We start from the raw sequence: 13,415 nt of genomic DNA, 5'->3' as shown, positions 1-13,415 counted from the left end.
CTGTTTCTTTTTTCCTTATCTCCCTTTCTCTGTTTTTTTAAAGACCTTCTGTCTTTGTATATATATATATATATCTCTCTTTGCATCTCTTTCTCTCTTGTTTCTCTCTCTTTATGTCTGTTATTTTATTTATAGTTCTCTCTTTGCTCTTTCTCTCTCTCTCTCTCTCTGTCTCTCCGTTGACTCTCTCTCTCTCTCTGTCTCTCCGTTGACTCTCTCTCTCTCTCTTCTCTCTTTTTTTCTCTCTTTCTCTTGTTTTATCTCTGTCTTGACATATTTTCCCTCACCCTTTTTATAGCTCTGTTTCTTAAAGGCACTCTCTTTCTGTCTATCTCTCTCTCTCTTATTGCATCTCTTTCTGTCTGTGTTTCGCCTTTCTCTCTCTCTCTCTCTCTGTATTTTTAAAATAGTCGGCTGACTGTCCCTGATCTTCGGCAATTGACGTCACCCGATAAGATAATTAAAACGCAACAAAGGAGGGCCGGCGATCATAATTGCGCCGGTATCGTTGGCCGGGTGGGCTGCATCCCTTGTAAACTTCGTTATGGAAGCTGTTTGTAGTTAAGGGGCGTAATTATAACCCCTCGAAGGCATCTACAATTAAATCATCGATACGCTTAGCTCGATCACGAAGTCGAACGCCGCAATTAGCTACGGCAACTATTGCGACATCGCATTAACAAACGGGACCGACCCGGTTCTGCACCGCCAACTCGCTATGCCAGGAATGACATTTTGCTCGCCCATTCATTAGCTGATTAATGTCCCCGAAAGTTCAAATACGATCGTCCTACGCCGGATGGATACGGACGGACAGGGGGAGGGGGAGGGGGGACATGGCACGAGCGGTGTTATTAAAATCTTTAATCAAAGGGCCGGCCGCTGTTGTTTAATGACACCTTAAAGGTTTAGCAATTCGAGTAAATAGTCGATGTGTTCCGCTAATCGGATCAGCGGAAGGCGAGCGTCGGCAACGAGCGCGCGTGACTTCACCGAATGTACACCGACTGCTCAAATTATTAGGAAGCGCCAGTAATTTTGAGGGTGGGAAAGAGAGAGAGAAACGGAATGGAGAGGTGGATGGGAGGGAGGAAATCGGTGGAGAGAGATCACGTGACCGATTGGTGGCGTGATCGGCTCAAGTCCCCGATGTCTCTTCTGTTTGTCTGTAATTAGCCGCGGAGACAATCTCCATCTGTTTGCCATCGCGTCAAAGTCCGCGGATCGAGAAAGACTTTCGGTAAACAGCCTAATTAAAGCTATCCGATGCTGTTGTTTACTGTGTTGCTATTGGTTGACACACACACACACACACACACATATGCGTGCGCGCGTTCTTTTATTGAGAACGCCTCATTAGTATGACAAGTGCTGACCGCAATTGCACCAACACGCACTACTCTCTCTCTCTCCCTTTACTAATCTTTCTGCCTTTCTCTCTCTCTCATGTTTCTCTCTTGCTTTCGTGGGTTGGTAGAATCCCCGCCCTCCCCATACCGGGTGAAACAGACCTGAGTTCGAGTCCTGTCGATGACGCGAGCAGTTGTTATGGGCTTTATTTTTTTCAGAACGTGGCTGAGGTAGTCGGTCTCACGTGGCTGAGGTAGTCGGTCTCAGGAGAGGGCGGCATGGTTTTTTCTTCCCGGAAACTCAGGTTTTTCCTCCAGAAAACTCAAAATTGACACGAGAACAAGCTCAAATTGCTCATAGGCCTAAAATCCTACAAGAAACAACACCAACCAACCTTTCTTTCTTTTATTATCTCTCTTTCTGTTTTGTTTTCTTCTTTCTCCAATTTTTTTTCTATGTGTCTCTCTTTTTCTGCCTCTTTCACTCTCTTTTACTGTCTCTTTTCCTTTCTTTCTCTCTTTTTCATCTATTCCGTATTTCTTTCTTTTTTCTGTCTCTTTTTTCTTTCTTTCTGTTTCTCTCTTTTTCTGCCTCTCTTTCACCTCTCTTTTACTGTCTATGTGCCTGTCTTTCTCTCTTTTACATCTCTCTCTCTCGTTTATTTCATTCTCTTTTTCTGCCTCTCTTTCTCTCTTTTACTGTCTCTCTTCTTGTCTTTTTCATCTTTTTTTCATCTCTCCCGTATTTCTTTCTTTTTTTCTATCTGTTTCTAATTTTCTGTCTTCCTGTTTCTTTCTTTCCGTGTCTTTTTCTGCCTTTCTCTCTCTCTCTCTCTCTCTTACACTCTCTGTTTCTGTCTTTTTCTCTTTTTAATCTCTTCCGTATTTCTTTCTTTTTCTTTGTGTATCTATCTCTTTCTCTCTCTCTCTCTCTCTCTCTCTCTCTCTCTCTCTCTCTCTCTCTCTCTCTCTCTCTCCGTCTCTATCTGTGTACCTTTGGACTCATTCTCTCTTTCCTCTCTGTGTCTCCCTCTTTCTCTATCCACTTCCCTCTGTTTTTCTCTCTTTCTTTTACTGTCTTTCATTTTATGTTTCTCTGTCTCTCTCTCTCTCTCACTCTCCGTCTTTATTTTTCGATCTTTCTGCCTCCTTTTCTCTTACTGTCTCTTATTTTGTTTTTCTCCTTTTCTGCGTGTCTGCTTTTCTCTCTCTCTCTCTCTCTCTCTGTTTCTCTTTTGGTTCTCTGCTGTACTTTTGTCTATCTGTCTTTTTATTTGCTTCTCTCTCTCTCTCTCTCTCTCTCTCTCTCTCTCTCTCTCCATTTTTGTCTTCTCTCCGTTTGTCTGTTTCAACTGATTCTTTCCCTTTATCTCATTATCCAAAGTGGTCAAATGACAGAGTACAGTAATACACGCATTAGAGTTGACCCTGGTACTAGCACATATGATTGCTAAATACTGCAGTGTTCTGAATATCTCTCTATTTTGTGAACTTCTCTAACTTTATGCGGTCATCCTGGAGTATAAGCAGACCATTTACTTATTTGTTATCAGAAAACAGCGATAGCGCCACCTACACATGTTTATATTCACTTTAATTTACATTAAAATTAGAATATATTTAAGAGAAGAATTGGCTTTCTCTTCCTTCTCTCTTCTGCTGTTATTTGTATATGGCATGAAAGTGTTTGTTGGCGTTCTGAATTCTGTTTGACATGAAACTAGCGATTAAATGTATTTTAAATTAAAGCGACATTAAAGAAGATTTATTTATCTCCAATTTATAGGAGGGCTGTTTGAAAAGTAAGGCAAATATTTTTATTTTATCTGCTGTTTATAGGAGGGCTGTTTGACAAGTAAGGCGAAATATGTTTATTTGTGAAAAGATAATTAAAATACACAAATGAAGCCAGATTTGCGCACTACTTTTCGACATAGCCTTCCATCATATTCATACGCCTGTCCCACGTTGTCACGAGTTATGTCATATCTCTGTCTGTTAGGGCCGTCCCATCCAATAATACCGTTTCACCAATGCATACAGCTCCAATTTATGCAAAATACATTTATGTGGGATATACTTTGTATAACCTCATAATAGCGAATCAGGTTATTCAGGCAGGGTCCGTCCCTGCAGCCGGATGCATGAAATTTTGGATCAAGTCTCTTTAATCCGAAGTTTCTTCGATTATACGTCTTAAATAATCAATAAATAGATTTAATCGATTATTAGATACTCCTCTCCTTCCATCACGTATAAAACAAACTCTCATGATGAAAATCTCATAAATAAGCTCTAAAATAAAATACTGTTTATGCGTTGCGTACATGTATTTTAGATAAATGTACATTGAGATAATCAATGCACCTTACTCTGTAAAGAATCCAATTTATTATGGGTGGGTAGTAAATTACCATTTTGAGACCGGTAATACAGTCGATCAATTCACAGAAACATTTTCTCATTGTGTTTGGCATCGGTGGCCCCTGATGAAGACACAATGGGTGGGTCACGGATATGTATATGTATATAAATGCTAATAGTATTATACACACACACATACACGCATGTAGGGGGGTGCTCTTGTCACTTTGATATGCTGCTTGCATGCCGAAGATAGAATGCGTGCCAGTTTAAGATGAGGGCGTGCCGTATCTGTTCAGTGCAACAGACAGCGGGAGAAGTTTTTGTTTTTATATCGAATGCCTTTCCTCCCAGGTGGATTTGGGGAGTTTGGTGGTGGCTTCCTCAGGGGGATTAGATGAAGTATTACAACGGTTATGAAGAATGAAAGATAAGATTTATGTTGTTGACATAAGAAGTCTTTCGGTGGACTGCTCAATCATTGTTCTTTATAAGGTCCTTAGAGGTGAACACGACCCAGGGGGCACGGAAAATGGGAAGATGTGGCAGAGGAATTAAGAGATATAAGGATGAGGGAGAGAGAAATGAGAGGGGTTATAAATTCGTCATCTCACTTCTACAGTTTTCTCCTCCCAAAAGGAGTTTACTGTTCACGCTGATGGATATTTAAAATGCGTTCGTTGTAGTTAACCAGACATTTCTGGGGTCCGAGTCACAATTCAGTGTTCACCTCACCTCGATGACTCGACACTGAGCAATACGTACAGCGAACTTCGGGTCTCGAGGGCGTCGTAGATTCTTGGGATCGTCATCTCTAACCACGATATATGGCGCTATATATTGCAGGTTTGGTACCGAGTGCACATTGGTTAATAAGAGTATAGGAGGTAAAATAAGGGAGTTAGGGCCCCTGTGTACCAGAAATGTCGACTGTGCCCTAATGAGAGCGTCTTTTTATTAAGACAAAAGAAATCAGCAATCATAAATGCAAAAAAAAAAGTACCGTATTTTTCCGACTATAAGACACCTCCAAGTTTTATAAGACGAATTTTGGGGGGAAAAAATTATCGCGTAATGTGAAACACAAATTTATAAGTGCTTACTAAAAATATCACTGTAGTTCGAATTTACTGGTTATAGAATCTCAAAAATACTGTGTAGTTACCCTCGTCATTATCGACGTTATGATCTGATGATGTATATATACTGCTTGCACTTAATATACTTTCTTATTGAAACAGGGAAATTTTAGGCAATATTTTCCAAGAAAAGTACGTCTTATGATCTGAAAAATACGGTAATTTTTTTAAAAATAAGTTCGGGTTTAGTCCATAAAATTCCATAGGCTTAGTTTTGTATCAATGCCTGCCAAAAACGAGTTTGCGTGTTGTTGTCACCTGACGAAAAAACAAAAGAAAAGAAGAAAGAAATTGAGTCCGGACGTGACGTAGAACGGGACAGAACCCTTCACGCTATTTGTTTTCCGTCCGACACTCCCAAAGTATACGCCGATCGTTTCATACCTGGCTGACCTCTAACCTTTTCCGCTGTTCGACTATTATCCAATTACAGAAACGTCACAAGGAGCGGCACCTTTCCGTCGAGCGGCTCACTCCATCATCGTCACTCTTTACACCCCGAAATCTCAGCCCTCTGGCGGCCACCGCAAACTGCACGCGACTCTAATCAAGAAGAAAACCTTAGCTCGTTCCAGCAAAGCACCCTCCTTTTATCGCCGCTAACCGAACTTTAGTGCCGTAGCCCGCCAGGTCGACTGGCTGCCGTTATGTTTAATAATTCACGCCTTCGCTCCTGCAAAAGCTGGGCCACACGACCACGTGCTAATTTCTTCGTGCAGTAGGAGTAGGGGAACGAATCGGCAAATAGGAGGCTACTCGAACTTTCTCTCAATCCGGGCAGCGGGATGGAAATGGATGAGATGACGCACGAGCTCTACGGCATTAACGGCATTAGATGGGAGAGATGCCCAGGTAACAGCCGATGCCAGGTCAAAAAAAAAAAAAAAAAAAAACAACAACAACAATACCAAAAAAATTGGAAAGGATTATACAGAAATAGACAGAAAGGAAACGAAAAACAGAACCTGGTTGGATGTACTGCACATACATATACGATAAAAATATAAATATATATACAATAAAATATAAAGCCTCCTATTGATGCAGACACTAATAGATCCGATAGGAGACATGCTATTTAGACATATATCCCATAGGAGGCATAGACATAGCTCCAGTAGGAGACATTTTATATAGACATAACTCCAATAGGAGACATGCTATTTGGATATATTTCTAATAGGAGACATTTTACATAACTCCAATAGCGGCCTCCGTTGCCGAGTGCTCAGCAGTTGGAATGTGGTAGCACTCTCTCTCTCTCTCTCTTTGAGTAGACCGGGGTTCAAGCTCCTGAGTGCTAAATACGGTCGATCTTTCAACCTGCACTGGACCTGCGTGGTAAATTATGGTTCATTTCCCTTAACATGAATCGTTGAGGAGGCGTCAATCTTGCAGTGGATTCATCATGGCTGCTGTTTACCTTTTTTTACCTTCTAACTCCAACAGGAAGCATTTTATATAGTCATATATCCAATAGGAGACCTACTATTTGGACATATATCGTATATAGATATAAATCCAAGAAGAGACATTTTATACAGACATGCTATTTTAACACATATCCAATAGGAGACATGGAATATAGATATAAATCCAATAGGAGCATGGAATATAGATATAAATCCAATAGGAGACATTTTATATAGACATAGATCCAATAAGATTCATTCTATTTGAACATATATCAAATAGGAGACTTTTTATATAGACATATATCCAATAAGAAGCATTTTATATAGACATATCAAATAGGAGACATTTTATATAGACATATCAAATAGGAGATATTTTATATACGTATATACCCAATAGGGGGATACGTTATATAAATATAAATCCAATAGAGGGCATTTTATATAGACATAGATCGAATAGGAGACATGCTATTTGGAAATATATCGAATAGGAGACTTGTTATATAGACATCGAATAGGAGACTTGTAATATAGACATTGAATAGGAGACTTGTAATATAGACATCGAATAGGAGACTTTTAATATAGACATATGCGATAAGAGGCATTTTATGTACATACACCAAATAGGAGACATTTTATATGGACATATATCCAATAGGGGGACACGTTATATTGATATAAATCCAAGAGGAGACATTTATATAGACATAGATTGAATAGGAGACATTTTATATCGATATAAATCCAACAGGAGACATTTTATATAGACATAGATCCAATAGGATACATTCTATTTGGACATATATCGAATAGAAGAAATGTTATATAGACAATAAGAAACATTTTATATAGACATATTAAATAGGAGACATTTTATATAGACATTTCAAATAGACATTTTATATAGACATATATGCAATGGAGACATGTTATATAGACATATATGCAATAAGACACATATTATATAGACATAGATTCAGTAGGAGACATCTTCCATGTCTATATCACACGTCTCCAACAGGAGACGTAGGAGATAGGTCCAATAGGAGAGATGTTATATAGATTCTGGAGAGATTAAAGCTAATCACGTCAGATTGGGTGTTAATAAAAATCTGTATGAGTTGAGTTCCATTGCTGGACGAAAGCTCTAAGGCTAGTTAGGACCAGGAGGCGTCAATCTAGCGTACTCCTGCGTGACACCTCACTTACTGATTCTACTGAAAACAAGCGTCTGTAGAAAATTCTTCCCGCCTGCGAAGAAAATGGAATCTCGGGACATTTTGCGACTGAGCGGGAAGGCAACATATCCGACCCCGCGAAGGAGGCCCCAAAACGCCACTGTTCTCCTTTAGATTTAATAAAACGTCCAGCAGAGGCGCCGTTCCCATTAATTATTGGCATTGGAAGGTGCGGATGTTCGTGCAGAAGTGCTTTTATAGTGATGTGTTCAAGAACCCCACCCCCAACCCAATTGACCACGGCCCAGTAGGTCGCACAATTAATCCTCCCCTTCCGCAGTCCTCCCGACAAAAGCATCTTACTTTTCGTAAGAAACTCGGCGGCACCTCAAAGAGGGTTGCCTCACGATATCCGGTTTCATTTGAAACAGCAAAAGACACCGTTATTCGGATCGATCTCCAACAGCAGATTCCATTACAGCATCCCTCTCCTTCCCCCTCCCTCATCACAGCCACCCACCCACCCACCACACACACACACCCACTTACCTGCAACAAACAGCGTCCTGCTCTTGTCGGATGCCGAGGCTGACGGAGAATGTTACCGCTAACCCGAGTCGGCAGTATTAAGGCCCTTCCTGAGGAACGCACAGTTGCGCGTGTCTGCCCAGCGGACGCTCACTATAACAAGTGAGCGTCGCATTCGGCGGCAGTGTTGGGGAGGTCTGTGCGTGCGTGGATTTGCGCGGAGACACGGCTCCGTGCTACAGGTTACTTTCGGAATTGGTCCAGCCACGAGCATCTCTCGCCGCTCACCCGTCATCTTAATGTAGTTGCGTCCCAACTGTCGTGACCTCCTTGTCGGCATCACCGCAGCGAGGGCTCGGTGTAGTTAACTTCGCCGAACTCGTCTCCTCCCTCCCCACCCCAAGAACGCCTATTTTTCTTTTAAATTAGAAATAACAGAATTTATCGGCTGCTTCATTTACCAAACGAATGGGCAGAAGTATCGTCTGATTGCATAATCCATCGTCTGATTGCGTAATCCATCATCTGTAATCCCCAGATGAGAGATGAGCCTGCATTCGCCTGAACAGCTTGTCCTGTCCTTAATTGCCCTCTTAAAATATTCTTATTTGTGTATTTTATTTGTTTTTGATATTTTGAAAATATAAGACAGAAATATGACGTCATTTATGTCCCTGGTGGCACCACAGAGAACTATCGAACTGTGAGAATCGTTTGCCAAAATAAAAATATAAAATTAATAAGGAAAGATTGCTTATAGTGTCCATTAAATCTTAAAACGCTTGAGCGCCACCTAGCGACACTTAATCAACTAAAACTACATCCGAAAGTTAATTTTAGCGTCATAATGATGAGGGTGATATTAGCGCCATCTGGCAATGCAGTGAGCAACTTAAAACCGAGGTCGCCAAATTTATTTAACGCGCACATGAGTGAGGTCGGCCGAAGACTAAGACGCATCGCCCGGAAGCCGAACCATTTGTCATGTCCGAGCTGGAGGCGCCCCCTGGTGGCGCGTCATCAAAGGCTAAAACGTAACACGAAAAAATGTTGCCGATGCATTGACGTATATTGCACGGAGAATTGGAAACACCTAACGAAGGAGCATTCGGCGTGGAGAGAAGCAGATGATAACAAATGACCGCTAAAATCGTATCGATTTTTGCTCGTGCAGCATCACCACCCCAGCTGCCATTGGTTGGCATCGAGGAGAAAGTGGCAGTCGGCACAAAAGTCATCAATCCCTCTCTCGCTCACTCCTCCTTTGCCACACTAAACACAAACTTGGGATATTAGTCAGATGAGTCTCATCTTCCATATTCTCCTTCGCTCTAGGAGAGTGGACTAAATGCTGGCAAACCGACACGATTGACACATGCGCTGTACAGATTGTGCTTTAAAACAAAAATCGGCTTCCAGCTGCCAGACGATAAAAAATATGGAATTTTTTACTTTTTACAAAAAAACGTTTCGAGGTATATTAATGGAAACAAGCGCAATTTTAATAAGTACGTTAAAATCAAGTGGTTCTGGTACAGTAGGTTGCCAAAAAAATTGAAGTGATGAGATGAAAGGTAACCGGGCGATGTTCTTTTTATAAATAGCGACTTCGATTGTGAGAGCACGTGGAGGTTGTGCAAAAAGGATGCGTCCTCTTCGGAGGATCAGACGACACCGGAAAGGCCGCGATGATTGGCAAACGGAAAAGATCGTGCGGCCCACGCGTACGTATCAGCCCCCACGAGACGAAACTTCCGCTCTCTGTCTTCTGGCAGCATCCATCTGCGTGCGGCATCGGCACAAAACGGGATGGTGGCAGAGAGACTTCGACAACCCCAACACGACGGCGGAATTTTTTCCGTTCGGAAGTTGACGGATCATCGGAACGATGTCCAGATGTGCGCTGCTTCGGAAGCGCCTCTGTGGGAACGCGCCACGTGCGCAGAAAGCGGACTTAGGAGAAGGACGAGTAGAAGGAAGGGTGCGCCCTTTTGCATTTGCACACGCTCCATTCGTCTAGTTTCGTGTGCGACTGTCACCATCCATCTGCGTGGGTTCATCTCTCTCTCTCCCTCTCTCTTTTATCTATTATCTTTTGTCTGTTTCTTCATTCCTCTCTGTTTCCTTTTGTCTCCCTTTTCTGCCCTCTTATCTGAAACTCTCTCTCATTTCTCTGTATTCGTAATTTTCATTTCCCTTCTCTTTCTTCTTCTTCCCCGTCTCTGCACATTTGTCTTTATCTCTCTCTTTCTCCACCCGTCTATCTCTCTCTCTCTCTCTATCTGTTCTCTACATTTCCCCTTCTTTGTCTCTTTCCCTTTTATCTGTACCTCTCATTTCTCCTTCCCCTTCTATTTCTCTTTCTTTCTTCTCTCCGTTTCTCCTCTCTCTTTTCCTTCTTTCTTTCTTTTTCCTTTTCCTCTTCATTCTCTATTTTCGTTTGTATCTCATTCGTTTTCCACCTTTCATTCTCTCATTGTTGCTGTCTCTGTCACTCTTTCCCTTTTCTTTCTTTCTTACTTTAGTTATCTTCGTATTTCTTTCCCCTTCCGTTCTCTCTTTTTTCATCTCTCTCTCTCTCTCTCTCTCTCTCTCTCTCTCTCTCTCTCTTTCTCCCACCTTTCTTACTTGCGTTCTCTCTGTCTCTGTGTCTGTTTTCCTCTCCATTTCTTTCTTACTGCCATTCTCTTTCTGTCTCTTTGTCTCTCTTTCTTTTTCTCTTTCGTTCTCTCTTTCCATCTTTCTTACTTTGGTTTTTTCTCTCTTCGTGTCTCTCTCACTTTTCTTTTTCTTCCCTCTCTTCACCCACACTTTCTTTTTTACTGTCGTTCTCACTGTCTATCTCTCTCTTTCCCTCTTTCTTTCTTTCTTACTGTCATTCTCTCTCTGTCTCTTTGTCTCGCCTTTTCCCCTTTCGTTCTCCGTTCTCCACTTTCTTAATTTCGTTCTCTCTGTCTCTGTGTCTATCTCTTTTAATTTCCCCCTTTCGTTCTCTCCTTTTTCTTCTCTCTTCCTCTTTCTTTCTTTCTTATTGTCGTTCTCTTTATCTCGATCTCTCTCTCTCCTTTTTCTTCTCTATCCCTACTTCTTTCTTTCCCACTTTCCTCTGTATCTCTCTCTCTCTCTCTCTCTCTTTCCCTTTCTTTCTTTTTTACTGTCATTCTCACTGTCTCTCTTTTCACTCTTTCTTTCTTTCTTTCTTACCATCGTTCTCTCTGTGCCTTAGTCTCTCCTTCTCCCCTTTCGTTTCCTGTTTCCCTCTTTCTTAATTCCGTTCTCTGTGTCTAACTCTTTTTATTTCCTCCTTTCGTTTTCCCCTTTTATTTCTTTCTTACTGTCGTTCTCTCTCTCTCTTTTTTCTTCTCTATTCCTCCTTCTTTCGTTCTCTCTGTCTGTGTGTGTGTCTCTCTATCTCTCCCTTTCTTTTCCCTTTAGCTCACTCTTTTTCGTTGCCTCCTTTCGTTCTGTTTCTTTGTCTTTCTTTCTCCTTTGGTTCTTTCTCTCTCTTTCTCTTTCTCTTTATTTCCCCATTTATCTCTCTCTCTCTCTCTCTCTCTGTAGGAGTTTAGCACTTCTTGCCAATCACTTGTGAGCTTACTCGAAGATGTTTATCGATTCGTGGAAGAAAAGAAAGTGACAAATATTCAGCGTTGCTAACACTGCAGCCATTGGCAAAGTTAAAATCCACGACAACACTGATAAACAATGTTGTTTTTTTGTTTGTTTCTTTTGTTTTGTAATTTTTGTGAAGCGCTGCGCAAAATTTGTTTGTTGAGTGTCTTTCTCTTTCATTTATTCTGCGCAAATGCGACTGTTACACAATCACAGTTCATTTTTATCGATTACTCTCTCATCCCCTTTAATAATCGAACTTACCGATGCGACAACACGTTCGTCCACCGGGACCCCGTTTCTGCATTCCACGTGAACACCCCCGGGGCATTCCTTCAGGGCGAAAAGCGGAGTTCCCTTCCGGCAAACCCGAACACCATTTCTTGACACTTCAGCCAACCCCCGAAGGGAGAGAGAGAGAGAGAGAGAGAGAGAGAGAGAGAGAGCAGGGTCAATCCGAGCACTGTCCACCGTGTGATGAACTGGTGCTGCAGGAGCAGTTCCGGGATCCGTCTCTGCTGCGGACAACCCCAACGAAGGACCCCCCTTTGTTAGCTGTGCGGAGGATACAGTGTCAGCATCTTAGTATGACCGAACAGCGTCTTCCTTCCCCCTCCGATTGTACGGCACAGCGACCACGCGCTGGTGTTTCGTACTTATTAACCTGTTGACAATCGGCTTCATCATTAATCCTGACTTCTATAAAGTCTTTTCTGATCTCCTTCCTCCAACTGGCAGCGAGTTTCTTTCTCGCGCTGCCAAACAACCCCTCGTGTTATCTTTTGCCAAAGATCCACGAGCTGAAATCCAATCATTCGCCTGACCTGCTGTCATTTCCTCTTATCTCTTCTCTCACTGCAATCACTGCAGATTACTTCTTACACTTGATTCGTTTATCTGCCAAATCTGTCTGTTTGTCTGTATCTGCTAAGTTCTTTTATATCGCTTATTCCCTCCTTCCCTCCTGGAGGGAAGGAGAGGGGAAGAGGAGGGTCACCATAAAGACTATAACACAGCCTTCCTGTACATCTGTCAGCCCCACCCAAAATTCCTGACGATTTTATATATTTTATGTTGATTCTTGATGTGAAAACATCAACAAAACCAATTTGTTACAAAAATTTGAAACGGAAATGATGCAAATTACGTCACTTCCTAATGCAGTCACTAACTCTGATTCCGTGATGTAAGTAGCAGGCGTGAGCATAAGATGTTAAACCGTTCGTACTAAAGCTTAACCGATAAAAGCGATTGGTAACGAAAATGCGACACGGAAATGACGCAAACACATCAATTCCTAAATGACGCAAATCCAGTCACTAACTTTGATTTGGTAGAGTAAGTGGCGGGCGTGAGCATAAAACGTTCCCCTGCTCATACTAAATATGAACCGATAAAACCGATTGGTAACGAAAACGCGAGACGGAAATGACGCAAATCACGTCGCTTTTTAAATGACGCTAATGACGCCAACCCAGTCACTAACTTTAATTCGGTAGAGTAAGTAGCGGGCGTGAGCATAAAACGTTACATCGTTCATACTAAATATGAACCGATAAAACCGATTAGTAACGAAAATGTGAGACGGAAATCACACAAATCATGTCACTTCCTAAATGACGCTAATGAACTACCTTTGATTCGGTAGAGTAAGTAGCGGGCGGGAGCACAAACTATTACGTCGTTCACACTAAACATGAACCAATAAAACCTGTTGGTGACGAAAATACGAGACGGAAATGACGCAAATGACATAACTTCCTACTGCATTTTCGTGAAAGATGTTTTCACATAAAACATCTTTCGTCCGTACATGGTACGCGC

General features: G+C 41.8%; 1 protein-coding gene across 1 annotated transcript in view; it reads right to left on the bottom strand.

Annotated features, from left to right (window-relative positions):
* The window catches only part of LOC150086410 (uncharacterized), an 83,050-nt gene extending 74,938 nt beyond the window's left edge, over positions 1-8,112 (bottom strand). Inside the window, exon 1 of the mRNA XM_090371362.1 lies at positions 8,001-8,112. The gene's annotated coding sequence lies outside the window, so the exon portion shown is untranslated. The remainder of the gene's footprint in view (positions 1-8,000) is intronic.
* Between the last annotated feature and the right edge of the window lie 5,303 nt (positions 8,113-13,415).

Source organism: Mastigoproctus giganteus, chromosome 4, assembly GCF_048544385.1.
Source record: "Mastigoproctus giganteus isolate SK-2022 chromosome 4, ASM4854438v1, whole genome shotgun sequence".
NCBI classification, from domain to species: Eukaryota; Metazoa; Arthropoda; class Arachnida; order Uropygi; family Thelyphonidae; genus Mastigoproctus; species Mastigoproctus giganteus.
The sequence above is the reverse complement of the archived record's forward strand: the minus strand, read 5'-3'. Positions and strand labels throughout refer to the sequence as shown.